Raw genomic sequence first — 25,672 nt, forward strand, 5'->3', positions numbered from 1 at the left:
AGGAAAGGTGTATAATATCTGTAGTTGTATGTATTCGCTGTAACTGTAAAACGAAAATAATAACAACTCGAGAGCCTAATCCTCCTCAACGAGATTCAAAACCTATTTACAAAACGTAAGAAATGGCTAGTTGCCTTCTAACAATGAATAGAACAATATTTATATAAGATCTCCCATCCCGTTTTTCCTAACCGCTCTCTCTTTTTCCCGCCTTCTATCCTCTTACCTTAGATCCTATCATTACACCCTGCTGCAAAACAACCTTGTCCTCAAGGTTGGAACAATGAATTTTGAGCCCATGGCATTTTGATATGGTCTTATCACAGGAAGAGAACCTGCTGGCTACTACCTACAACTTCCGGTCTGGAGGCTTGGGTGGTGGTCGAATTGAGAGATAAAATTTAAGGGCTCCATTTTCGTCTCTGTATTATTTCCTTGAAGGCGATGAGCTTCTTATCTTTTCCGGTAAATAACTTCCTCTACCGTTCGACTCTCTTCTCCTTATCTTTATACCATTCGGCTCTCTTCTCCCTTTCGTTATGTCGTTCGCATCATTTCTCCCTATCTTTATGCCGTTCGGCTCCTCCCCCTGCACTCAACCGTTTGGCTCGCGTTAACAACCCTAAAAAGAGTAGATGCCAAATCTTCCCAGTCTAGAGTTACTTCTCCTCTTCGTTCTACTACCGTTCGTCCTTTAATGGCCAATACCATTTGGTCCCCTATCAGACCGTGCATCTTCCGTATTGACCCCATACTCTTGGCGGCTCCCGACCGGCTTGGGTAATTAGCCTCGGACCACTCGACAACTCCCGATCGGCCTGGGCTGTTGCGCAAGGCCTCGGACTGCTCGACAACAATCGATCGGCCTGGGTTATAGCGTTTAGCCTCGGACCTTGTCACCTCACTACTCGTTCGTCCCCCAGACGACTGGTCTTCTATGGCCTTGGACCGCTCAGGCCAATGACTGGGAGACCGTTTTGACTATAAGACTGTTCGGCATATAATTGTAACAGTAAGACCATTCGGTTCCAACCGTCATCTCCTGTTCGGATTCAGCTGTTCTCTCCCGTTCGGGTCCAGTAGTCCTCTCCTGTTCGGATCCGGCTGCCCTCTCCTTTTCGCTTCCCTGGAATTCTTCACTCTTGGCAGCTACCGATCGGCCTAGGTGATTGGCCTCGGACCACTCGGCCACTCCCGATCGCCATGGGTTATAGCACTTGTCCTCGGATCGTTCGGTGACTCTCTGGAACTCCTCAACATCCTTTGCGATCCACATCGCCACCATCCATTCCTGCGGGTCATGTTGTCAGACTTGATTCCGGATATCCCTCTTTCAATCCCGCAAGAAAATATCCTAACAGCTGCTCGTCCGACACTCTCGTCGTTTGACCCGCCAATATCTTGAAGTATTGTACATACTCGTCCACCGTTGCTGTCTGTCTCAATGTCGTCAACCGCTCAACAATGGTTCCAAACCTTATCACCAGGGCTTCCTCCAAACCATCCCATGAACGATTCCTGGCTTTCTCCTTCCAAGATCTGACCCAGTAGCTAGCGCTTCCCTCCATGCTCACATATGCCAATCGTACCTTCTCCTTTTTCACTACTCCATATAATTCGAAGAATCGCTCCGTCCAATTGGTCCAGTTTAATGGATCTAATCCTTCGAACACAGGCAACTCCACCCTCTTCCTCCAATTGAACCGCTCACCTTCTCCGCCCCCAATTTCGTCCTCGCGTCTCATACTCCTATTGGCGTTCGAAGGCGCCAGACTGCCGTCGGACTGTTCCCCTTGATTGCAGTGTCGTCCCCCCAATAATTGCATCACTTCTTGAAGATCTTGGCGGATGGCCGCTGAATCTTGTCTCAATATCGCAGTTTCGACCTTCAATCTGTCTATTGCAACCCCCACCGCATCTAGCTGGCTTTCTACCACGTTCAGACGTTCCTCATTTCTTTCCTCCATTTTTCGTCTTCACATGCGCTCTGTTCGCTCCTCCGATGAAGATCCGGCAGGTCGGACCAATTTGTTAGGTTTTTGAGTAAGAGACCTAACTATTCTCACAATACCCACTCACGCCAACGCAAATAAACAAGAGAAAATCAAGGAAAGGTGTATAATCTCTGTAGTTGTATGTATTCGCTGTAACTGGAAAACGAAAACAATAACAACTCGGGAGCCTAATCCCCCTCAACGAGGTTCAAAACCTGGTTACAAAACATAAGAAATGGCTAGTTTCCTTCTAACAATGAATATAACTATATTTATATAAGATCTCCCATCCCACCGTTTCTAACCGCTCTCTCTTTTTCCAGCTTTCTGTCCTCTTAGATCCTATCAGTCTGACAGAAAAGGTTTTCATATTGCATCTTCATTGGTTTCCTTCCAAAACAATTTGTTTGGAGTTAATATATTGTTAATATATACGTGAGTGACTTTATCATTATCAAACAAATTATTAATGTGACTGCCTGAACAAGGATCCAAACATGCTGACATTTATGAACCAAAGTAAATTATAAAACCATATAAGTGGTAAAAATAGGTTGTCAGAGAGGAAGATTATGTTGTATGAGTGCATTTAGATAATCAAAACAAAAGTGACCATGTTAAAGAAATCTGTGCTGAGCCAATAACAGTGTTAACACCAAATAAATTTGTTTGGAAGGTAATTAAACTTGAATTAAGGTCAAAGACTTCTAAAGATGGTAGAAACAGTCCCCGCAGGTGGAACCTAGCTAAGCTCTATGAAGAAAAATACATACCCAAACCCAGAACATATTACCCACAATTTCAAACCAAAACGCAAGGATTTATTTAGGAGCTTGTTATGCCATTTGGATTGTCTAATCCCCCTGCATTCAGAGCCTTATGAATGAAGTATTCCAAGGTATTCTCCAAAAATTTGTCTTAGCTTTTTTTTTTATGATATCCTTGTCTATAGTCCCTCGTGGTCTTCTCACTTGCAACATTTGGAAGTGGTTTTGAAATGATTACAACATAACTAGTTGTTTGCAAGAATGTTCAAGTGCTCATTCAAATTACAACAAATAGAATATTTCAGTCACACTATTTCTGGCGAAGCTGTGGCAATGGAGAAAGACAAAATCCAAGCAGTGATAAACTAGCCTATTCCTCTAAATCTTAAGCAATTGAGGGGGTTCTTGGGACTTACATGATACTATAGAAGGTTTATCAAAGGTTATGCATCTATAACTGGCCCTTTATGCCATTACGGAAACAGTGGCTAAATTTAGGCACTATTTGCTGGATCATAAATTCATCATAAGAACAGATCAGAATCCGGAGTAGCAAAAGTGGTTGCACAAGCTTTTGGGGTATGATTTCACAATAGAATACAAACAGGGAAAAGATAATGTTGTTGTTGATTCCGTTTCTAGATCCTTTTATGTGGCGCTATCCCAACCTCAATTTCACTTCATTCCCTTATTGAAAGAATCATTACTTGTATATTCCAAGTTGAAAAAGATTATAGATGCTTGCTTGCAAAACCAACCTCCTAAACCTCATTGTGACCACACTTTGTTTTTCATGATCATTGGTAGTTTAGTTATTCCAACTGATCATTCCATAGTTCTGCCACATGTGGTCATTCGGTTATTCCAGAACTTTTGATAGAATTTCTTCTAAATTTTAGTGGCAAGGGTTGAATACTGTTGTCAAAGAATTTGTTCAAAATTGCTTGATTTGTTGGCAAGCAAAGACTTGTAATACTCTTCCCTCAGGGTTATTACAACCACTTCTAATTCTTGATCTAATTTTGGGAAGACATAGGTATGGATTTCATTACTGGACTTACACCATCTCATGGCTTTACAGTGATCTTGGTAGTAGTTGATAGAGTGTCTAAGTATGACCATTTCTCTCCTTTGAAAAAAGATTACACCATTGGACAGGTGGCAGAGAATTTTGTGTCAACGGTGATTAAACTACATGGATTCCCAAAAACTATAGTGTTAGGCCTTTACTGGTATATAGTAGAAGGAAAACCGGTACACAACCTAACTGCCAAGGCAGTTAGAGTGGGTAGTTAGGAGGTTTGTATATAGGGGCCGAGAGGGGAGGTTGAGGGGGTTAGCGAAGTAAATACTTTTGGTTGTCAGGAACGTGTAACCTGATTGGGAGAGGTTAAGCTCTCTGCATTGTATCTTTGACTGTTTGATGAATAAAGAATCATTGTTTTCAGTACTCTTGTGTGGTGTTTGAGAGAAGAGAAGTGAGTTACATTAGGTTCTTGATTAAAGAACCTAACATTTGGTCCGACCTGCCGGATACAAGGAGGAGAGGAATCAGCCATAGGAAGCCAGACGGAGGAAAGATTGGACAATTTGGAGATGACGGTGGAAGGAATCAAAGAAGAGACAGCGGCGATCAGGCGCGATATACAGCAACTGATAAGAGGGACAGGTGGAGGCCACACTAATCAAGGGGGTGGCTCGGATGGAAGTAGCAGTTCAGTGAATGAGAACCAAGTAAGGTACGACAACGGGGGAATTCCCCAAAACTGGCGGAAAAGGGTCGACTTACCTTCGTTTGAAGGAGTGGAACCACATAGCTGGATTAACCGGGCGGAACGATTCTTTGATATTCAAAGGGTGGCAGAGGAAGATAAGGTAGAATTGGCCTACATCAGTATGGAGGGGAGCGCGAGTTACTGGTTCAAATATTGGAGAGAGAAGACCAAGAATCGTTCTTGGACGGGTCTGAAGGCGGGACTGATTAACCGATTTGGAGGAGGGTTTAGGGGCACCGTATACGAACAATTAGCCACATTAAGGCAAGGAGGCACAGTGGAGGAATACGTTAAGAGCTTTGAGATGCTATTGGGACAGACCCAGGGGTTATCGGAGGAGTTGATATTGGGGTTCTTCCTAGCTGGGTTACAGGAAGAGATAAAAGGGCAAGTGCGAATCCAAGATCCCCAGGGTTTCATGATTGCGGTAAGGGTTGCGAGGGACGTGGAAGACGCACTGAACCGCGCACGGGGTGTAGTCGGGCACGGAGGAAGGGTGAACCCGGTGAGTGTACGAGCGTCTTCAACGATCGTTAGGGGAGACGGGGATCGTAACTCTGCAAGTCGGTCCAGTGGGGCAGAGGGAGGAGGAGCTACCAGACAGGTAGGGTCGTCAATGGCCAGTAACACCAACGCGAGGGGAAGTACGATTACCGGAGGCGGAGGAGGAGGAAGAATGGTACGAAACTTACCGTACCCAGAGTACCTGAAAAGGAGGGCAGAAGGGAGATGTTTCCAATGTGGGGGCCCTTTCGCTCCAGGCCATCGGTGCTCAGAGAAAAACCTGAGGGTCTTATTGTTGGCGGAGGACGAGGGGGAAGAATCGGAGGAAGACGCAGGCGAGGAGACAAAACCGATGGAACTCTCGGCATGCTCCGCGGAGGGGTTAACGCCGCCAAAGACGATGAAGTTGACAGGATTAATCCAGGAAAAGCGAGTAGTGATCTTAATTGACAGTGGGGCCAGTCACAACTTCATTAGCCGGAGAGTGGTTGAGGAGTTGGAGCTGCCAGTGATGGATACGCCATCGTATACTGTGAGTTTGGGTGATGGGCATAAGAAAGTGACAAGGGGGAGATGCGAGAAAGTTCGAATAAGTTTGGGCGTCACTACGGTGGAAGAAGAGCTGTATGTGTTTGAATTGGGGGGTGTGGACGTCGTCTTGGGAATTGCCTGGTTGGCTAAACTGGGAGAAGTCGTAAACAATTGGCGGGAGATGTCGATGAGGTTTGGAGTGGGAAACGAGAAGATAACGATCCGGGGAGACCCCGCCTTATCTCGACAGCTGGTGGAACCTAGAGAATTATGGAAGATAATGGATGGTGACTCATGGGCGTTCGTATGGGAGTTAGGTGTAGTGGAGCAGGAAACAGGGGGTGAGGTGGCGCGCGATTTGACAGCAGCACAGGTAGTGGAATTACGAGCTGTCCTGCATGCCCACGGACGCGTGTTCCAGGAGAGAGAAGGGTTGCCTCCTAGTCGTAATTTGGAGCATAAAATAGTATTGAAAGAAGGAACAAATCCTATCAATGTCCGGCCATATAGATATCCATATCTAATGAAAGAGGAGATTGAGAAGCAAGTTGCTGACATGCTGAAAGCGGGCATTATAAGACCCAGTCAGAGCCCGTACTCGAGTCCAGTCATTTTGGTAAAGAAGAAGGACGGGAGCTGGCGGTTTTGCGTGGACTACCGGGCTCTGAACAAAGCCACGGTTCCGGATAAATTTCCGATCCCAGTTATTGAGGAATTGCTGGATGAACTCAAGGGGGCCAGATATTTCTCCAAACTGGATCTGAAGGCCGGCTATCATCAGATAAGGATGGGTGCCGCGGATATCTCGAAGACGGCCTTCCGAACCCACCAAGGCCACTTCGAGTTTCTGGTGATGCCATTTGGGCTAACAAATGCGCCGGCCACCTTCCAAAGTGCGATGAATGATTTAATGGCAGCTTATTTGAGGAAGTGGGTGCTCGTCTTCTTCGACGATATTCTGGTTTACAGCCCCACTTGGGACGAACATCTGACGCATGTGAAGATGGTGTTGCAGCTACTGGAATAGCACGGGTGGGTTGCAAATCCAAAGAAATGTGAGTTTGGAAAGCGACGGGTCCATTATCTGGGTCATCAGATTTCAGAGCAGGGGGTGGAGATGGACCAAGATAAAATTAAAGCAATCGTAGAATGGGGAGCACCGAAGAACTTGAAAGCTTTGAGAGGCTTTTTGGGCTTGACAGGTTACTATAGAAGATTTGTGCAGAGATATGGGGAACTGGCCAGACCATTAACTGAGTTGTTAAAAAAGGGGAAGTATGAGTGGACGGAGAAAGCCGAAACAGCCATGGCAGCCCTGAAGGCCGCTGTGACATCTGCACCAGTTTTAGTACTACCCGATTTTACTCAGGAGTTTCACCTCGAGTGCGATGCTTCAGGGGGAGGTGTTGGTGCGGTCTTGATGCAAAACCGGAAGCCCATTGCGTTTTTTAGCCGAGCTTTGTCCACAGGATCTCTGACAAAATCCATTTATGAAAAGGAATTAATGGCTGTGGTGATGGCCATTCAACACTGGAGGCCGTATCTGTTGGGGAGAAAGTTTGTGGTGCATACCGATCAGCGCAGCCTTAAATATCTGTTGGAGCAGCGGATTACAACTTATAGTCAGCAGAATTGGATAGCCAAATTGATGGGCTATGATTTTGACATAGTGTACAAACCGGGGAGTGCAAATAAAGTAGCGGATGCCTTGTCTAGAAAGGGCGAAGGGGAGATGGAGGAGCTGGAGATGAGCACTATATCCCGACCTTATTGGCATGATTTCCAAGACGTTTTGAAGGAAGTAGAGGCGGATGACACACTTAGGAGGATCATCGAAGATGTAAGACGGGATCCGAATACACATGCGGCATATACTTTGGAGAAGGACCGCTTGCATTATAAGGGGAGGTTGGTTTTGTCGGCCAAATCCAGCTGGATTCCTAGATTGTTAGCTGAATTTCATGTGACTAACACTGGGGGACATTCGGGAGTATTTCGAACATATAGGAGAATCGCTCAGTCCTTATATTGGGTGGGAATGAAAAAAACGGTGACCGAATTCGTGGCTGCGTGCGTGATCTGCCAACAACATAAGTATATGGCAGCATCACCCCAAGGGTTATTACAACCGCTGCCCATTCCGCAGGCGATTTGGGAGGAGGTGAGCCTAGATTTTATTGTTAAGCTGCCCAAATCTCAAGGCTTTGACGCTATCTTAGTGGTGGTAGATAGACTGAGTAAGTATGGCCACTTTATCGCGTTGAGACATCCTTATTCAGCACGTACAGTGGCAGAGACGTTCACTCAAGAGGTAGTCCGACTACATGGAATTCCTACATCGATTGTAAGTGATAGGGACCCTCTATTTCTCAGTATATTCTGGAAAGAACTCTTTAAACTGCAGGGTACCCAGCTCAAAATGAGTACAGCGTACCATCCAGAAACGGATGGTCAAACAGAGGTGGTGAATAGGATTCTTGAGGGGTATTTGAGGTGTTTTTGTTCCGAACAACCCAGGGGATGGAAGACGGTTTTACCTTGGGCAGAATACTGGTACAATACCAGTTATCAGGCTGCAGCGAGATGTTCCCCTTTTGAGATTGTGTATGGACGTTCCCCACCAGCGTTGAGTCGATTTATTCCAGGGGAAACAGCAGTTGAAACGGTGGCGCAAGATTTGATTACTCGTGATGAAGCGCTGCGGCAATTGCAGCAACATCTTAAGCAAGCGCAGGAGGCTATGGTACAACAGGCGAATAAAAAGAGGAGGGAAGCGGATATTAAGGTGGGCGACTGGGTTTATTTGCGGATCAGGCCCCACAGGCAGACCTCCATGCCAAGCCGTTTACATCCTAAACTTGCAGCACGTTACTTTGGGCCTTTCCAGGTGTTACAACAGGTGGGCAAGGTTGCTTTTCGTCTACAGTTGCCCGAGACAGCTAGGATTCATCCGATCTTTCACGTGTCTCAGTTAAAGAAGGCGGTGGGGGAGCAGAGAGTGGAAAAGGAATTGCCAAGGGAGCTGCAAGCTGAGGGGCCCATGTTTTGGCCTGTGCGAATTTTAGAAAGGAGGCAACGGCAGTTGGGTGAAGTTGCAGTCTCCCAAGTCCTGATAGAGTGGCAAGAAGGAGGCCCTGAGGGAGCGACCTGGGAAGATGTGGCTACTATTCAGGAACAGTATCCTGAATTCAACCTTGGGGACAAGGTTGTTTTAGGCGAGGGGGGTATTGTTAGGCCTTTACTGGTATATAGTAGAAGGAAAACCGGTACACAACCTAACTGCCAAGGCAGTTAGAGTGGGTAGTTAGGAGGTTTGTATATAGGGGCCGAGAGGGGAGGTTGAGGGGGTTAGCGAAGTAAATACTTTTGGTTGTCAGGAACGTGTAACCTGATTGGGAGAGGTTAAGCTCTCTGCATTGTATCTTTGACTGTTTGATGAATAAAGAATCATTGTTTTCAGTACTCTTGTGTGGTGTTTGAGAGAAGAGAAGTGAGTTACATTAGGTTCTTGATTAAAGAACCTAACATATAGTCTCAGATAGGGACAATTTTTTCACTAGCCAATTTTGGCAACATTTGTTCGGGTTGAGTGGTAGCACACTTAGTATGTCAACTGCTTACCACCCGTAATCTGATGTCAATTTGAGACTGTGAACAAGTCTTTGGAAATGTATTTAAGATGCTTCACTTTTCAAAACCCTAAAAAGTGGATCAAATTCTTGCCTTGGGCTGAATTCTGGTATAACACTTTCTATCACCATTGCATGGGCATGACTCCTTTCAAGAATGTATATGGAAGAGACCTCCCGCAACTAGTCAAATATGTGCCTGACCCAGCGAATTTGATTTCAGTTCAAGAGCAATTGTTGTAGAGAGAGATCATTATCTACCATCTTAAGCATAGTATTCATCGAGCTCAATAAATAATGAAGAAAAATGCATATCATAAATGGATGGATGTGGAGTTTAAGGTTGGAGATAAAGTGTTGGTCAAGCTGCAACCTTATATATAGACAATATCTGTTGCTTTAAGGAAAAACCAGAAAGTAAGTTTGAGGTTCTTTGGTCCTTTCTCATTTATTGAAAGGATTGGCAAGGTTACTTTCACGATAATATCCTTCTTTTGAGGTACTCGACCTCAACATCATTTATTGTACCATTATCCACGATGATACTAAAGATTCGTTTCAACTACCAATTATTCGAACAAGTCTCAACAATGTTTAGTAATGAGCTTCCTAAATGTCCCATTATTTGAGAAAAATTCAAAATTTTCGTTTGAAGTTTTCAATCATTAATAATAAAGTGACCTGTTAAACTCATGTAGTTTAAGTTTTGGATCGAAGTCCATGTGTATGTAGTTAAGCAAACCCTCTCAAACTGCTTTGATAGAAAGATTTTCATCTTTACTTTTTCCTCTTCGTGGAGTTTTCACATTTCACGCCTCAATGTAGTGCAAGATGAGACTTCAAATCATGGTTGAAAGAACCATACAAAGTCACGAAAGTCTTCATTTTCCACAAATTGAAAAGGAAACTTAGACTTCACAAGCTTCTTTACCAATTTCATTCTATATGAATTTTGGTCAAATTTAGAAATAATTGGTGAAGGACCAACATTAACTTTTGTAGTTTACAATGAAAGTTTTTGCCTTTTGAATGTTTCTCTATTAGGATTTTCTTTTCATATCGTCAAATAATTTCTCATCGTCAAATGATTTCTCATCCCACTAAATATTTAATTAAATCACCTTAATAATTGCATTTAGCGCAGAATAAGACTTTTGCTTAGTAAAATGTGTCCACACATCTTTACTATTATCAGGTGACGACGTATCGATACACAAGGTAAATGATCAATTCCGAAAGTATTTGGTGTGAGAGTTTCTACGGTTTCTGGCAATGTAAAATCCATGTAATAACCTGAAATTAAGATTTAAAATTTTCAAGCATTGCTATTAATGGGAAACAGAAATGGGAGAAGCTTCAATTGTCTATACAAATGTATTACCTTCTTAAAATTTCCCATTCATACACACTATTAAGTTATTTGTTATGTCATGGGTCAAGCTGATATTATCTGTTTTCTTTTCCAGATATTTGGACCAAAAAGTAATGGGAAAACCACCCTAGATCTTTGTTACAATCTAAGGTAGGGGTAATAATAAGGGTTGGAAAGTATATGAGCAGAGAAAATATATAGTATAAGTTAATTAGAGTAAATAAATATATATTTAGGGAAATATTCAATATAATATATTTATAATTAAGGATATATGCTAGGATAATATATGGAGAGATATTTATATTAAATATAGGGATATTTATATTAAATATTAAATATAAGGATATTCATATTAAATGCAGATATATTCTAGAGGAATATTTAATAAGAGATGGGCGGGAAATAATTAATATAAATAAGGTTAGAGTCCAGGTTAAATATAGGCTTTTGATTATTGAGTTTTGTGATAGACATTATTGTCTTGTGAGGGAGGTTATGCTCTCAAAGTAATTGAAGGAGGTTATGCTCCCAATTATTGTTTATCCTTGTTTATTCAGATATTATCATCAATAAAAGAGATTCATTCATCCAATATCATTCGTTTATTGTTCTGTTACGTGTGAGAGAGTGTGAAAGGTTGTATTTGGCTAGTTTACGTACTCAGGTACGTAACAATTGGTCCGACCTGCCGGATCATCATGGAGGGAAGAGTGAATGTCATTGAAGGAAGATTGGAGGTCATAGAAATCTCCATGGGAGGACTGGAGGCAGCAGTCCAGGAACTGGTGAAGGTGATGGGAGAGCGAGGTCGACGACATAAGGGAAATCCTGATGAAAGTCAGGGGTCTGTCAACGGGAGAAGGAATGAGGAGGACGAGAGAGATGGCAGCAGGCTAGATGGTGGACACCGAGAGGAGCAACCGTATTGGAGGAGAAGGGTAGACTTACCCATCTTCGAAGGAAGCGATCCTTTGAATTGGATCAATAGAGCGGACAAATTCTTTGAGCTACAAGGAGTGTCGGAGGAAGAAAAGTTGCGCCTAGCCTATATCAGCATGGAGGGAATCGCGGGACACTGGTTCAGATTTTGGAGGGAGAAGGCCAGGAACCATTCGTGGGCAGGATTAAAGGAGTCAATGGTGATCCGTTTTGGAGGAAGAAATCGGGGAACCGTCTTCGAGAGACTTGATAACAGTTGAAAAACTGTTATTTTCATGCTTAAAATTGACACAAAAAGCAACCTTTACACTTAGAAACTAGCTTGAAATCATGCTTTTATCCATATTTTCAGAAATAAGAGAGTTGGACAGGTTTATGCTTGATTTCAGTGTTTTTGTGCAGGTTTTAAGGTGAATTTAGTGAAAGAAGTAAAGAAGGAGAGAGATGGAATCAGAAAAGTCAACCAGATACCAGAAAAGTCAACCAGTCAACCAAAAAAGTCAACTAGTCAACCAAAAAGTTAACCAGTCAACCATAATACGGAAAAAGTCAATCATACGAGTTTTGGGCCAGTTTTCTGCGATTTTTATGATCTGTTTGGGCTTGGACCCGTTTTCTATTATTTTTATGTCCTATTTAAAGACCTAGATGTCTTAGGGTTTGGGATCTTTGGCAGAAACGAAGCAAACACTCTCTCTTCCACCCCTTTGAAGGAGGATCTTGGATGCTCAGGCTACCTCTTCACCTTTTTAGGGTTTTATCTTTCATTCTTTCATTATTGTTCATCTAGGTTCACCATGAATATGGTGAACTAAACCTTGTATGTTTGTTGGGGAATCAATGTAATCTTTTGAAGCTCTCATATATGGAATTTGTGCTTGCATCCTAATCTAAGATTTATGCTTTCTTTCATCATTAGTTAGGGTTTTTCCTCTTTGCTTAATGCTTGCTTTGTTTAACTCATTCAATGCATGATTATTGATTTTGTCGATACGGGAACGTATGGGGAAGTCTAGATCCGGGGAATTTCTCCCAATAGTATATTGGTTGCCTTAAGCTCCTGTGCTAAAAAAACTAATTATTAGGAATGCTAGGAATTGTATGAACTCGTAATTAGGGAGAAGTCTTCTTGAAAGGTAATTTAGAGAGTGACATTAACAATGATGACTTGAATGTTGAATTCCTAAAATATATGAGAGTGGATAAGATGAAATTGACCCCCAACAACATATTCATCAATATATTTCATTGAAAGTGCTTGTCTTTTGTTTTAGCCATTGATCAACCTCATGCATACATGTTTATTTTCGTCTTTTGCATATTAAACTCCAATTATTTTGTTCTTAAGTCTTAGCTAATCAACAAATCACATAACTAAACTAGGCCGTGAGTCCTTTGGGAGAACGATACTTGGTCTTACCGAGTTTATTACTTGAAACGATTCGGTCATACTTGCCGATTGTTAAACAAGTTTGTGACATCATATTTTGGTGATCATAAATTTGTCCATCAAGTTTTTGGCGCCGCTGCCGGGGACTCTGGTTTAACTGGTTAATTTGTGTGATTATTGATTATCTTTGACTTTAATTTTGAATTTCTGTTTTTATTTTCTGTTTTTATTTTTTCGGTTTTTATTTGATTTGGTTTTATTTTATTTGATTTTATTTGATTTTATTTTATTTGATTTGATTTGATTTGATTTTATCTTATTTGATTTGATTTGATTTGATTTGATTTGATTAGATTATATTTTATTTGATTTGATTAGATTAGATTTTATTTTATTTTATTTTATTTGATTAGATTAGATTTTATTTTATTTTATTTTATTTTATATTATTTTATCTTATCCTGTGAATCTTTTATCTTCTGAATCTATATCTTCTCCTATATCTTTTTGTGCTAACCAAATATTCTAGGGTTTTGTTTTCTTGTGTATGCAGGAGGCAATTCGAACTAGGAGCAAGAAAACAACAGAACCTCTGCTTGAAGGTTTAGACGAGAGTAGACGGAGGAGAAGAATCCGAACATCTACAGAACTTTTCCCTCCTCTGGAAACTCTGTTGCAACCATCACCACAAGGTTCTGACAATAGCACAGAAAATATGGAGAACAACAAGATTAGAAGAACTCTTGCTGATTACACCAATATAGCTGGACCTCAGCACTTTAACAGTATAGCTAGACCTAGAGTCAATGCAGCTAATATGAAGGTCAAACCAGCACTGATTCAACTGGTGAAAAGCAACCAATTTAATGGGTTATCTCATGAAAGCCCATATGAGCACCTCACTACCTTAAATTTGATTTGCAACACAGTCAAAATTAATGGGGTGCCAGACGAAGCTATCAAACTTAGCTTGTTTCCTTTCTCATTGGGAGGCAATGCTAAGCTTTGGTTGAATTCTTTCCCAGAAGAAAGTTTCATAGAGTGGGAAGCAGTGGTCACAAAATTTTTAAACAAGTACTTCCCACAATCTAAGGTGACAAAAGGCAAGCAAGAGATTTCTTCATTTAAGCAGGGATGGAAGAATCACTGGGGCATGCATGGGACAGATACAAAAGCTTGCTAAGAAAAACACCCACGCATGGCTTTGAAGATCAGGAAGTAGTCTTAACTTTCCTTGGAGGGCTTGGTTCACAAACCAAGATGATGCTGGACGCCTCAGCAGGAGGCAATATTAAATGGAAAACTCCAGAGGAAGCAACAGAGATTATAGAAAACATGGCTACTAGTGATAATGAGCTACACAGTGAGAGAGGAGCTCCTATGCAAAAAGGAGTCCTCCAATTACAGACACATGATGCCGTGCTAGCTCAAAACAAAATTCTAACTCAACAGCTGGAGACTCTGACCAAAACTCTTGCACAATTACCCAAAGAGTTGAAAACTGTTGCACAGGTACAAGCCCAGTTGTGCGAATTGTGTGGAGGCGACCATATCAATGGTCAATGTGCCTTTCCAGTTGAAGCCGTAGAGGATGTAAACTACATGACCAATCAGTACCGTCAAGGGAGCTACAATCAGGGGTGGAAACCACACCCACGTATTGGTCAAGGGCAAACTGGGCAAGCTGGTCAATATAATAAGCAGCAGCAGCAACCCACCTTATGGCAACAGTTATCTATGCTTAATGAAAGGTCCATGAGGATGGAGGAAACTCTCAACAATTTCATACAGAAAATTGAGTCTACCCAAAAGAGCACTGAAGCTGCTATAAAAAATTTGGAGATTCAGATGGGGCAGATCACCAAACAGGTGGAAGAAAGGCCAAATAGAAATTTTGGGGCTAATACTGAGGTTAACCCCAGAGAAGAGTGCAAGGGGGTAGAGAGTGTTGATGATGAGAAAGTTGAGTTAGATACAGAAGAGAGAAGAGAAATAGAGAGCAAAAACACTTTTCCTTTTCCAATCCATCAAGGGAAACAACTGGACTTCACAGAATTATTCAGAATGGTGGATAATGATGCACCTTGGGAGCAGATTCTACAGCAAATCACAGTTTACACAAAATCTGATGAAAACATCTCTACAAAGAAAAGACGTAGAGATGATGAAGCAAAGGAGTGTATAACTGTTAAAAAAGATTCATTCCCTCCTAAAGCAACAGACCTAGGCAGTTTTTCTATCCCTTGTACCATAGGGAAGAAAAGGGTGAAGAAAGCTCTTCTTGATTTAGGTTCAAGTGTTAACTTGATACCTTACTCTTTACTGGAGCAAATCGGCAAGGTTAATGTGAAACCTGTAAAGGTTAATCTAGTAATGGCCGATGGATCTTCAAAGGAGCCATGTGGGATTGCAGAGGACATTATAGTTTGTGTTGGCAAACTTCAGTTCTTGGCAGACTTTGTGGTGATGAAGATGGAGACAGAGAATATACCTATCATACTTGGAAGACCGTTTATGAAAACGGCCAGAGCTATCATTGATGTAAATGAAGGTATAGTAGTGCTCCAGGACAGAGAGGAGAGAGTGGTTGTAGACGTCTTCAAAAATGAGATGCAAGCACAAGAGGAAGAAGCTAGTTATAAAGCTGCATTTCAAGATGCACACATGACTAGCTGATAACAGTTGAAAAACTGTTATTTTCATGCTTAAAATTTATACTAAAAGCAACCTTTATACTCAGAAACTAGCTTGAAATCATGCTTTTATTGATATTTTCATAAATAAGAGAGCTGGACAGGTTTATGCTTGATTTCAGTGTTTTTGTGCAGGTTTTAAGGTGAATTTGGTGAAAGAAGTGAAGAAGGAGAGAGATGAAATCAGAAAAGACATCAAAAAGTGCAAAAGGAGAAGCCGAAGTCACCGCTCAGCGGCAGTTTACTGCTGAGCGGCACTCAGGAGCTTACGGGAGATCCGCTGAGGGGCAAAATGGCCGCTGAGGGGAAGAAACGAGACACGCACTTACCGCTGAGCGGTACTTTACCGCTGAGCGGCACTTTTATGGGCTTGGACCTAATTTTCTGTAATTTACGAATAATATATAAGCTTTAGGGTTTCCTAGGGTTAGGTATCCTTGGCAGAAACGAAGCAAACACTCTCTCTTCTACCCCTTTGAAGGAGGATCTTGGATGCTCAGGCTTCCTCTTCACCTTTCTAGGGTTTTATCTTTCATTCTTTCATTGTTATTCATCTAGGTTCACCATGAATATGGTGAACTAAACCTTGTATGTTTGTTGGGGAATCAATGTAATCTTTTGAAGCTCTCATATATGGAATTTGTTTTTACATCTTATATTTAAGATTTATGCTTTCTTTCATCATTAGTTAGGGTTTTTCCTCTTTGCTTAATGCTTGCGTTGTTTAACTCATTCGATGCATGATTATTGATTTTGTCGATACGGGAACGTACGGGGAAGTCTAGATCCGGGGAATCTCTCCCAATATTATATTGGTTGTCGTTAAGCTCTTGCACTTGATGAACTAATTATTAGGAATGCTAGGAATCGTATGAACTCGTAATTAGGGAGAAGCCTTCTGGAAAGGTACTTTAGAGAGTGGCATTAACAATGATGATTTGAATGTTGAATTCCTAAAATATATGAGAGTGGATAAGATGAAATTGACCCCCAACAACATATTCATATATATCTTTCGTTGAAAGTGCGTGTCTTTTGCTTTTGCCATTGATCAACCTCATGCATACATGTTTAATTTCGTCTTTTGCGTATTAAAATCCAATTATTTCGTCTTTAAGTCTTAGCTAATCAACAAACCACACAACTAAACTAGGCCGTGAGTCCTTTGGGAAGAACGATACTTGGTCTTACCAAGTTTATTACTTGAACGATTCGGTCATACTTGCCGATTGTAAAACAAGTTTGTGACATCATATTTTGGTGATCATAAATTTGTCCATCAAGTTTTTGGCGCCGCTGCCGGGGACTCTGGTTTAACTGGTTAATTTGTGTGATTATTGATTATCTTTGACTTTAATTTTGAATTTCTGTTTTTATTTTCTGTTTTTTATTTTTCAGTTTTTTTTATTTGATTTTATTTTAATTTATTTGATTAGATTAGATTTTATTTTATTTTATTTTTTGTTTTTATTTGTATTTTTTTGTTTTCTGTTTTTATCTTCTCCTATATCTTTTTGTGCTAACCAAATATTCTAGGGTTTTGTTTTCTTGTGTATGCAGGAGGCAATTCGAACTAGGAGCAAGAAAACAACAGAACCTCTGCTTGAAGGTTTAGACGAGAGTAGACGGAGGAGAAGAATCCGAACATCTACAGAACTTTTCCCTCCTCTGGAAACTCTGTTGCAACCATCACCACAAGGTTCTGACAATAGCACAGAAAATATGGAGAACAAAAAGATTAGAAGAACTCTTGCTGATTACACCAATATAGCTGGACCTCAGCACTTTAACAGTATAGCTAGACCTAGAGTCAATGCAACTAACATGGAGGTCAAACCAGCACTGATCCAACTAGTAAAAAGCAACCAATTCAATGGGTTATCTCATGAAAGCCCATATGAGCACCTCACTACCTTCAATGAGATTTGCAATACAGTCAAAATTAATGGGGTGCATGACGAAGCTACCAAACTTAGCTTGTTTCCTTTCTCATTGGGAGGCAATGCTAAACTGTGGTTGAAGTTTCACAGAGTGGGAAGCAGTGGTGACAAAGTTTTTAAACAAGTACTTTCCACAATCAAAGGTGACAAAAGGCAAGCAAGAGATATCTTCATTTAAGCAGGGCATGGAAGAATCACTGGGGCATGCATGGGATAGATACAAAAATCTGCTAAGAAAAACACCCACGCATGGCTTTGAAGAACAGGAAGTAGTCTTAACTTTCCTTGGAGGGCTTGGTTCACAAACCAAGATGATGCTGGATGCCTCAGCAGGAGGCAATATTAAATGGAAAACTCCAGAGGAAGCAACAGAGATTATAGAAAACATGGCTACTAGTGATAATGAGCTGCATAGTGAGAGAGGAGCTCCTATGCAACAAAAAGGGGTTCTCCAATTACAGACACATGATGCCTTGCTAGCTCGAAACAAAATTCTAACTCAACAGCTGGACTTTGACTAAAACTATTGCACAATTACCCAAAGAGTTGAAAACTGCTGCACAGGTACAAACCCAGTTGTGCGAATTGTGTGGAGGTGACCATATCAATGGTCAATGTGCCTTTCCAGTTGAAGCTGTAGAGGACGTTAATTTCATGGCCAATCAATTTCCATACCGTCAAGGGAACTACAATCAAGGGTGGAAACCACACCCAAGCATTGGTCAAGGACAAACTGGGCAAGCTAGTCAATATAATAAGCAGCAGCAGCAACCCACCTTTTGGCAACAGTTATCTATGCTTAATGAAAGATCAACAAGGTTGGAAGAAACTCTTCAGCAATTCATACAGAAAACTGAATCTTCTCAAAAGAGCACTAAAGCTGCTATAAAGAACTTGGAGATTCAAATGGGTCAGATTACCAAGCAATTGGAAGAAAGGCCAAATAGAAATTTTGGGGCTAATACTGAGGTTAACCCTAGAGAAGAGTGCAAGGTGGTAAAGAGTGTTGATGGTGATAAAGTTGAGTTAGATACAGAAGAGAGAAGAGACATAGAGAGCAAAAGTACTTTTCCTTTTCCAATCCATCAAGGGAAACAACTGGACTTCACAGAATTATTCAGAATGATGGATAATGAAGCCCCTTGGGAACAGATTCTACAGCAAATCACAGTTTACACAAAATCTGATGAAGAAATCTCTACAAAGAAGAGACGTAGAGATGATGAGGCAAAAGAGTGTATAACTGTTAAAAAAGAGTCATTCCCTCCTAAAGCAACAGATCCAGGCAGTTTTTCTATCCCTTGTACCATAGGGAAGAAAAAGGTAAAGAAAGCTCTCCTTGATTTAGGTTCAAGTGTTAACTTGATACCTTATTCTTTACTGGAGCAAATCGGCAATGTTAAAGTGAAACCTGTAAAGGTTAAAATAGTAATGGCCGATGGATCTTCAAAGGAGCCATGTGGGATTGTAGAGGACATTATAGTTTGTGTTGGCAAACTCCAGTTCTTGGCAGACTTTGTGGTGATGAAGATGGAAACAAAGAAGATACCTATCATACTTGGAAGACCGTTTATGAAAACGGCCAGAGCTATCATTGATATAAATGAAGGTGTAGTAGTGCTCCAGGACAGAGAGGAGAGAGTGGTGGTAGACGTCTTCAAAGATGAGACGCAAGCACAAGAGGAAGAAGCTAGTTATAAAGCTGCATTTCACGATGCACCCATGACTAGCCATAAGGATGAAAATCTCAAGGTTGCAGGTAACCATTGTTTGTTGTTTCAGGTACCCAAGGAAGAAGTGATTGGAAGAGGAGAAGAAATTCCTAGTGACTGGGAGAAAAGAAGACTCCAACTTGGCACACCTGTAAGAATCAAGAACAAGTTGTGGGTTGTGAAGGGCTTTAAAGAGAAGGAGATGATAGAAATAGAGTCTCAATATTCTAGAAGGACCAAGACAGTTCACAGGAAACAGCTGAGGAGTTGGTGGATTGACAACATCAACTATAAAGAAGATGGAACTTGAACTTTATTGGGTCAAGCTAATGACGTTAAAAGAGCGCTTGCTGGGAGGCAACCCAGTGGATTTAAAGACTGTTGATTTGGTTTTGTAATTTTTAATTTGTGAACATTATTTTTGTAATTATTTTGTTGGAGATAGCATCTACTGAAGGATGCTAGGTGGTTAAGTATCTACTGAAGGATACTATGTTTGTAACACGTACTGATGGGTGTTGGTAAGAAAATTTTGCACCTACTGATGGGTGTTGGTGGATTTTGGGTCAGGCTCGTGACGTTAAACAAGCGCTACCTAGGAGGTGTAAAATTCCAACTTGTGAACATTATTTTTGTAATTATTTTGTTGGAGATAGCATCTACTGAAGGATGCTAGGTGGTTAAGTATCTACTGAAGGATACTATGTTTGTAACACCTACTGATGGGTGTTGGTAAGAAAATTTTGCACCTACTGATGGGTGTTGGTGGATTTTGGGTCAGGCTCGTGACGTTAAATCACCAATCTTCTTTGTATTGGTGTAAAATTCCTTTACCACAGCTATGTTGGCAGGTGCAGGATAAGTGGCTAGCTTTCCCCAGTCATTCCCTAAAACTTGCTCTCCAAATTGAGGAGCAAAGTTAGGTATCATTCCAACCTTTCTCTCCATTAGAAGTCTCCTGTCCTGAACCACTTTAAAGTGCTTCTCATGTTTCCTAGAGAGGAACCGGCTAGAGTGGGGTTGCTCTGGTTCCTTTTCCTTTCTCTTGGTTGCCATGGTTTTCAATCTTTTTCCTGAAGAGGATGCCATTTCTACATTCAAAACACAAATACAAAACCACAGAACATGATGTTAATCATTAGTAAAACACAAAACACAACTCCTTTCGAAGCTAAACCACCGCTGAGGGCCATAATTTCCCCTCAGCGCCACCAGTACCACATTCCAGATCACAAAAAACCAGAAAAACCAAATCTGGCAGAGTGCCGCTCAGCGGCAGTTTACCCCTCAGCGGTAACTCTGCAGATTTTTGAAAAACCTGTTTTAAAGCTTTCCTAACTCCACCAAAATGCAATTTTCAGTTTTCCAGTTCATAATCATGCAGTTTAATCGGTTCAAACATCAAATATATCATCAAATCATGCATAAAAATCAAAACCCCTAAATATTCATGCTTTGACAATCACATTCAAATTCAAGAACCCTAGAATGAACAAAATGCATTTTACTTACTTGGGTGGAGATACTAGATGCAATAAGAATGCTTCCAAGCTAAGATACTCTCTTCCAACCCCAAACTTGAATGCAACACTAGTGAGCAAGTGAGTGGAAGAGAAATTTTCAAGAGGAAAAAAAATGAAAAGATGTGGAAAACCTTGGAAAAGGTATGTGGAAGTGTTTATGCAGAGAAGAGCCTGGATAGAAAACCTAAATCGCAGCTTGGGGTATAAAAATACCCTAATGGGCTCGGGTCCCGCTAAGGGGAAACTAAAGCCCATCTGCGAGAGTACCGCTCAGCGGTAAGTTACCGCTCAGCGGCACTTTCGTGATGTGCTCTTCTCCTTCTTTTCTTAACCTACGTGCCTCCCATACATGCCCCTCACTGGTTCCCTGCAATTCAATGTTTAAAATGCTTATGCAAACCCTAACTAAAATAAACAAACAAAAATATTCAATCAACTGGGTTGCCTCCCAGGTAGCGCTTGTTTAACGTCACGAGCCTGACCCAAAATCCACCAACACCCATCAGTAGGTGCAAAATTTTCTTACCAACACCCATCAGTAGGTGTTACAAACATAGTATCCTTCAGTAGATACTTAACCACCTTAGCATCCTTCAGTAGATGCTATTTCCAACAAAATAATTACAAAAATAATGTTCACAATTTAAAAATTACAAAACCAAATCAAAAGTCTTTAAATCCACTGGGTTGCTGATAACAGTTGAAAAACTGTTATTTTCATGCTTAAAAGTGATACTAAAAGCAACCTTTAGACTTAGAAACTAGCTTGAAATCATGCATTTTGTTTATATTTTCAGAAATAAGAGAGCTGGACAGGTTTATGCTTGATTTGAGTGTTTTTGTGCAGGTTTTGAGGTGAATTTGGTGAAAGAAGTGAAGAATGAGAGAGAGGACATTAGAAAAGACAAGAAAGAGTGCAAAAAGAGAAGTCGAAGGCACCGCTCAGCGGCAAACTACCGCTGAGCGGCACTCAAGAGGTGGCGTTGGAACCGCTGAGGGGCAAATGGCCGCTGAGGGGAAGAAAGAAGACGCGTAACCACCGCTGAGCGGTAAATGGCGCTGAGCGGCACTTTTTGGACTTGGGCTTTTGTAATCTTTTGTAACTCTAGATTAGTATATAAGGGCTTGCACGTCCTTTAGTTAGGTATCTTTGGCAGAAACAAGGCAAACACTCTCTCTTTCACCCCTTTGAAGGAGGATCTTGGATGCTCAGGCTACCTCTTCCACTTTATTGGGTTTATTCTTTCATACTTTCATTGTTATTCATCTAGGTTCACCATGAATATGGTGAACTAAACCTTGTATGTTTGTTGGGGAATCAATGTAATCTCTTGAAGCTCTCATATATGGATTTGTTGAATACATCTTTGAATTAAGACATATGCTTTCTTTTCATCATTAGTTAGGGTTTTTCCTCTTTGCTCAATGCTTGCATTGTTTAACTCATTCTAATGCATGATTATTGGTTTTGTTGATACGGACACGTACGGGGAAATCTAGATCCGGGGAATTTCTCCCAATATTTTACTGACAATATTATATTGGTTGCCTTAAGCTCCTGCGGTAATGAACTAATCATTAGGAATGCTAGGAATTGTATGAACTATTTGATTAGGGAGAAGCCATCTAGAATGGTACATTAGTGAGTGGCATTAACAATGATGATTTGAATGATGAATTCCTAAAATATATGAGAGTGGATGAGATGAAATTGACCCCCAACAACATATTCATTCATATATTCCATTGAAAGTGTTTATCTTTTGTCTTTGCCATTGATCAATTCATGCATACATGTTTATTTTCTGTCTTTGCATATTAAACTTTGAATATTTCGTTTGTAAGTCCTAGCTAATCAACAAATCACATAACTAAACTAGGCCGTGAGTCCTTTGGGAAGAACGATACTTGGTCTTACCAAGTTTTATTACTTGAACGATTCGGTCATACTTGCCGATTGTGAAACAAGTTTGTGACATCATATTTTGGTGCTTACAAATTTGTCCATCAAGTTTTTGGCGCCGTTGCCGGGGATTCGTGGTTTAACTGGTTAATTTGTGTGATTATTGATTACCTTTGACTTTAATTTTGAATTTCTGTTTTTATTTTTTCTGTTTTTATTAGATTTTATTTTTTTAGATTTGATTTTTATTTTTAGGTTAGATTTTATTAGATTTTATTTTTATCTTTTTAGACTAGATTTTATTTTATTTTCGAATTTTTATTTTATTTTTCTGTTTTCTGTTTTCTGTTTTTTTTATTTTTAGGTTAGATTTTATTAGATTTTATTTTTATCTTTTAGGTTAGGTTAGATTTTATTTCATTAGATTTTATTCTATCTTGTAGGTTAGGTTAGATTTTATTATATTTTATCTTTTAGATTAGATTTTATTTTTTTTTTAGATTAGGTTTTATTCTATTTTATTTGATTCTATCTTCTAAAATCTTTTATCTTCTTATATCTTTTCAATCTTTATTTTCTTCTATATCTTTTTGTGCTAACAAATCTTTTCTAGGGTTTTGTTTTCTTGTGCATGCAGAAGGCAATTCGAACTAGAAGTAAGAAAACAACAGAACCACTACTTGAAGGACTAGACGAGAGTAGAAGGAGGAGAAGAATCAGAACGTCCAGAGAACTTTTCCCTTCTCCTGAAACTCTCCTACAATCATCACCACAAGGTTCTGTTCACAGCACAGGGAGTATGGAGAACAATAATAATGCTAGAAGAACTCTTGCAGATTACACTAATCTTGCTGGACCTCAGCACTTCAATAGCATAGCTCGACCTAGAGTCAATGCAGCCAACATGGAGGTCAAACCAGCATTAATTCAACTGGTAAAGAGTAATCAATTTACTGGGTTATCACATGAAAGCCCATATGAGCACCTTACAACATTTAATGAGATCTGCAACACGGTCAAGATCAATGGGGTGCCAGACGAAGCTATCAAACTTAGCTTGTTTCCTTTCTCATTGGGAGGCAATGCTAAGCTTTGGTTGAACTCTTTTCCAGAAGAAAGTTTCACAGAATGGGAAGCAGTGGTTGCAAAGTTTTTGAATAAATACTTCCCACAATCTAAAGTGACTAAGGGAAAGCAAGAGATATCTTCATTCAAGCAGGGCATGGAAGAATCACTTGGACATGCATGGGATAGGTATAAAAGCTTGTTACGTAAAACTCCCACGCATGGTTTTGAAGATCAAGAAGTAGTCCTAACTTTCCTTGGAGGGCTTGGTTCACAAACCAAGATGATGCTGGATGCCTCAGCTGGAGGCAATATCAAATGGAAAACTCCAGAGGAAGCAACTGAAATTATTGAAAATATGGCTACAAGTGATAATGAGCTTCACAATGAAAGAGGCGCCCCTATGCAACAGAAAGGGGTTCTTCAATTACAAACCCATGATGCTCTGCTAGCACAGAATAAGATTCTAACTCAACAGCTGGAAACTCTGACCAAAACTCTTGCTTCACTACCTAAAGAGTTAAAATCTGCTGCACAGGTACAAACCCAGTTGTGCGAACTGTGTGGAGGTGATCACATCAATGGCCAGTGTGCTTTTCCAGTAGAGGCCTTGGAGGATGTTAACTTCATGGCTAATCAGTTTCCATACCGTCAAGGAAATTATAATCAGGGTTGGAAACCACATCCAAGCATTGGCCAAGGACAAACTGGGCAGGCTAATCAGTTTAATAAGCAGCAGCAGCAACCAACTTTGTGGCAACAATTATCTATGCTTAATGACAGATCAACAAAGTTGGAAGAAACTCTTCAGCAATTCATTCAAAAAACTGAATCTTCTCAAAAGAGCACTGAAGCTGCTATAAAGAATCTGGAGATTCAGATGGGTCAGATCACCAAGCAATTGGAAGAAAGACCCAACAGAAACTTTGGGGCTAATACTGAGGTTAACCCCAGAGAAGAGTGCAAAGTGGTCAAGAGTGTAAATGAAGAGATCATTGAGTTGGAAGAAGATGAAACAGAAGAGAGAAGAGAAGAAGAAAGAAAGGACACTTTTCCTTTTCTAACAAATCAGGAGAAACCAATGAATTTCACAGATTTATTCAAAATGGTTGATAATGAAGCTCCTTGGGAACAAATTCTACAGAAAATAGCAGTTTACACCAAATCAGATGAAGGAACCTCTACAAAAAGAAGACGTAAAGAGGATGAGGAAGAAAAGTGTATAACTGTTAAGAAAGAATCATTCCCACCAAAAGCAGCAGATCCAGGCAGTTTTTCTATTCCTTGCATTATAGGGAAGAAAAAGGTAAAGAAAGCTCTCCTTGATTTAGGCTCAAGTGTTAACTTGATGCCTTATTCTCTATTGGAGCAAATTGGCCATGTTGAAATAAAACCTGTAAAGGTTAATCTTGTAATGGCTGATGGATCTTCAAAGGAGCCATGTGGGATTGCAGAAGACATTGTAGTTTGTGTTGGCAAACTTCAGTTCTTGGCAGACTTTGTGGTGATGAAGATGGAAACTGAGAGAATACCTTTCATACTTGGAAGGCCGTTTATGAAAACGGCTAGGGCTATCATTGATGTGAATGAAGGTATAGTGGTTCTCCAAGACAGAGAGGAGAAAGTGGTGGTGGATGTGTTCAAAGATGAGATACAAGCAAAGGAGGAAGAAGCCAGTTATAAAGCTGCATTTCGAGATGCACCCATAACTAGAGGTAAAAATAAAAATCTTAAGGTTTCTGATAACCATTGTTTGTATTTTCAGGCACCCAAGGTAGAAGAGATTGGGAAAGGAGAAGAAGTTCCTAGAGACTGGAAAAAATTAAGACTCCAACTTGGCACACCTGTAAGACTCAAGAACAAGTTGTGGGTTATTAAAGGCTTTAAAGAGAAGGAGATGATAGAGATAGAATCTCCGTATTCTAGAGAGTC

This window comes from Vigna umbellata, chromosome 7 (genome assembly GCF_029865625.1).
Source record: "Vigna umbellata cultivar VRB3 chromosome 7, Vumbellata_1.0, whole genome shotgun sequence".
Classification (NCBI taxonomy): domain Eukaryota; kingdom Viridiplantae; phylum Streptophyta; class Magnoliopsida; order Fabales; family Fabaceae; genus Vigna; species Vigna umbellata.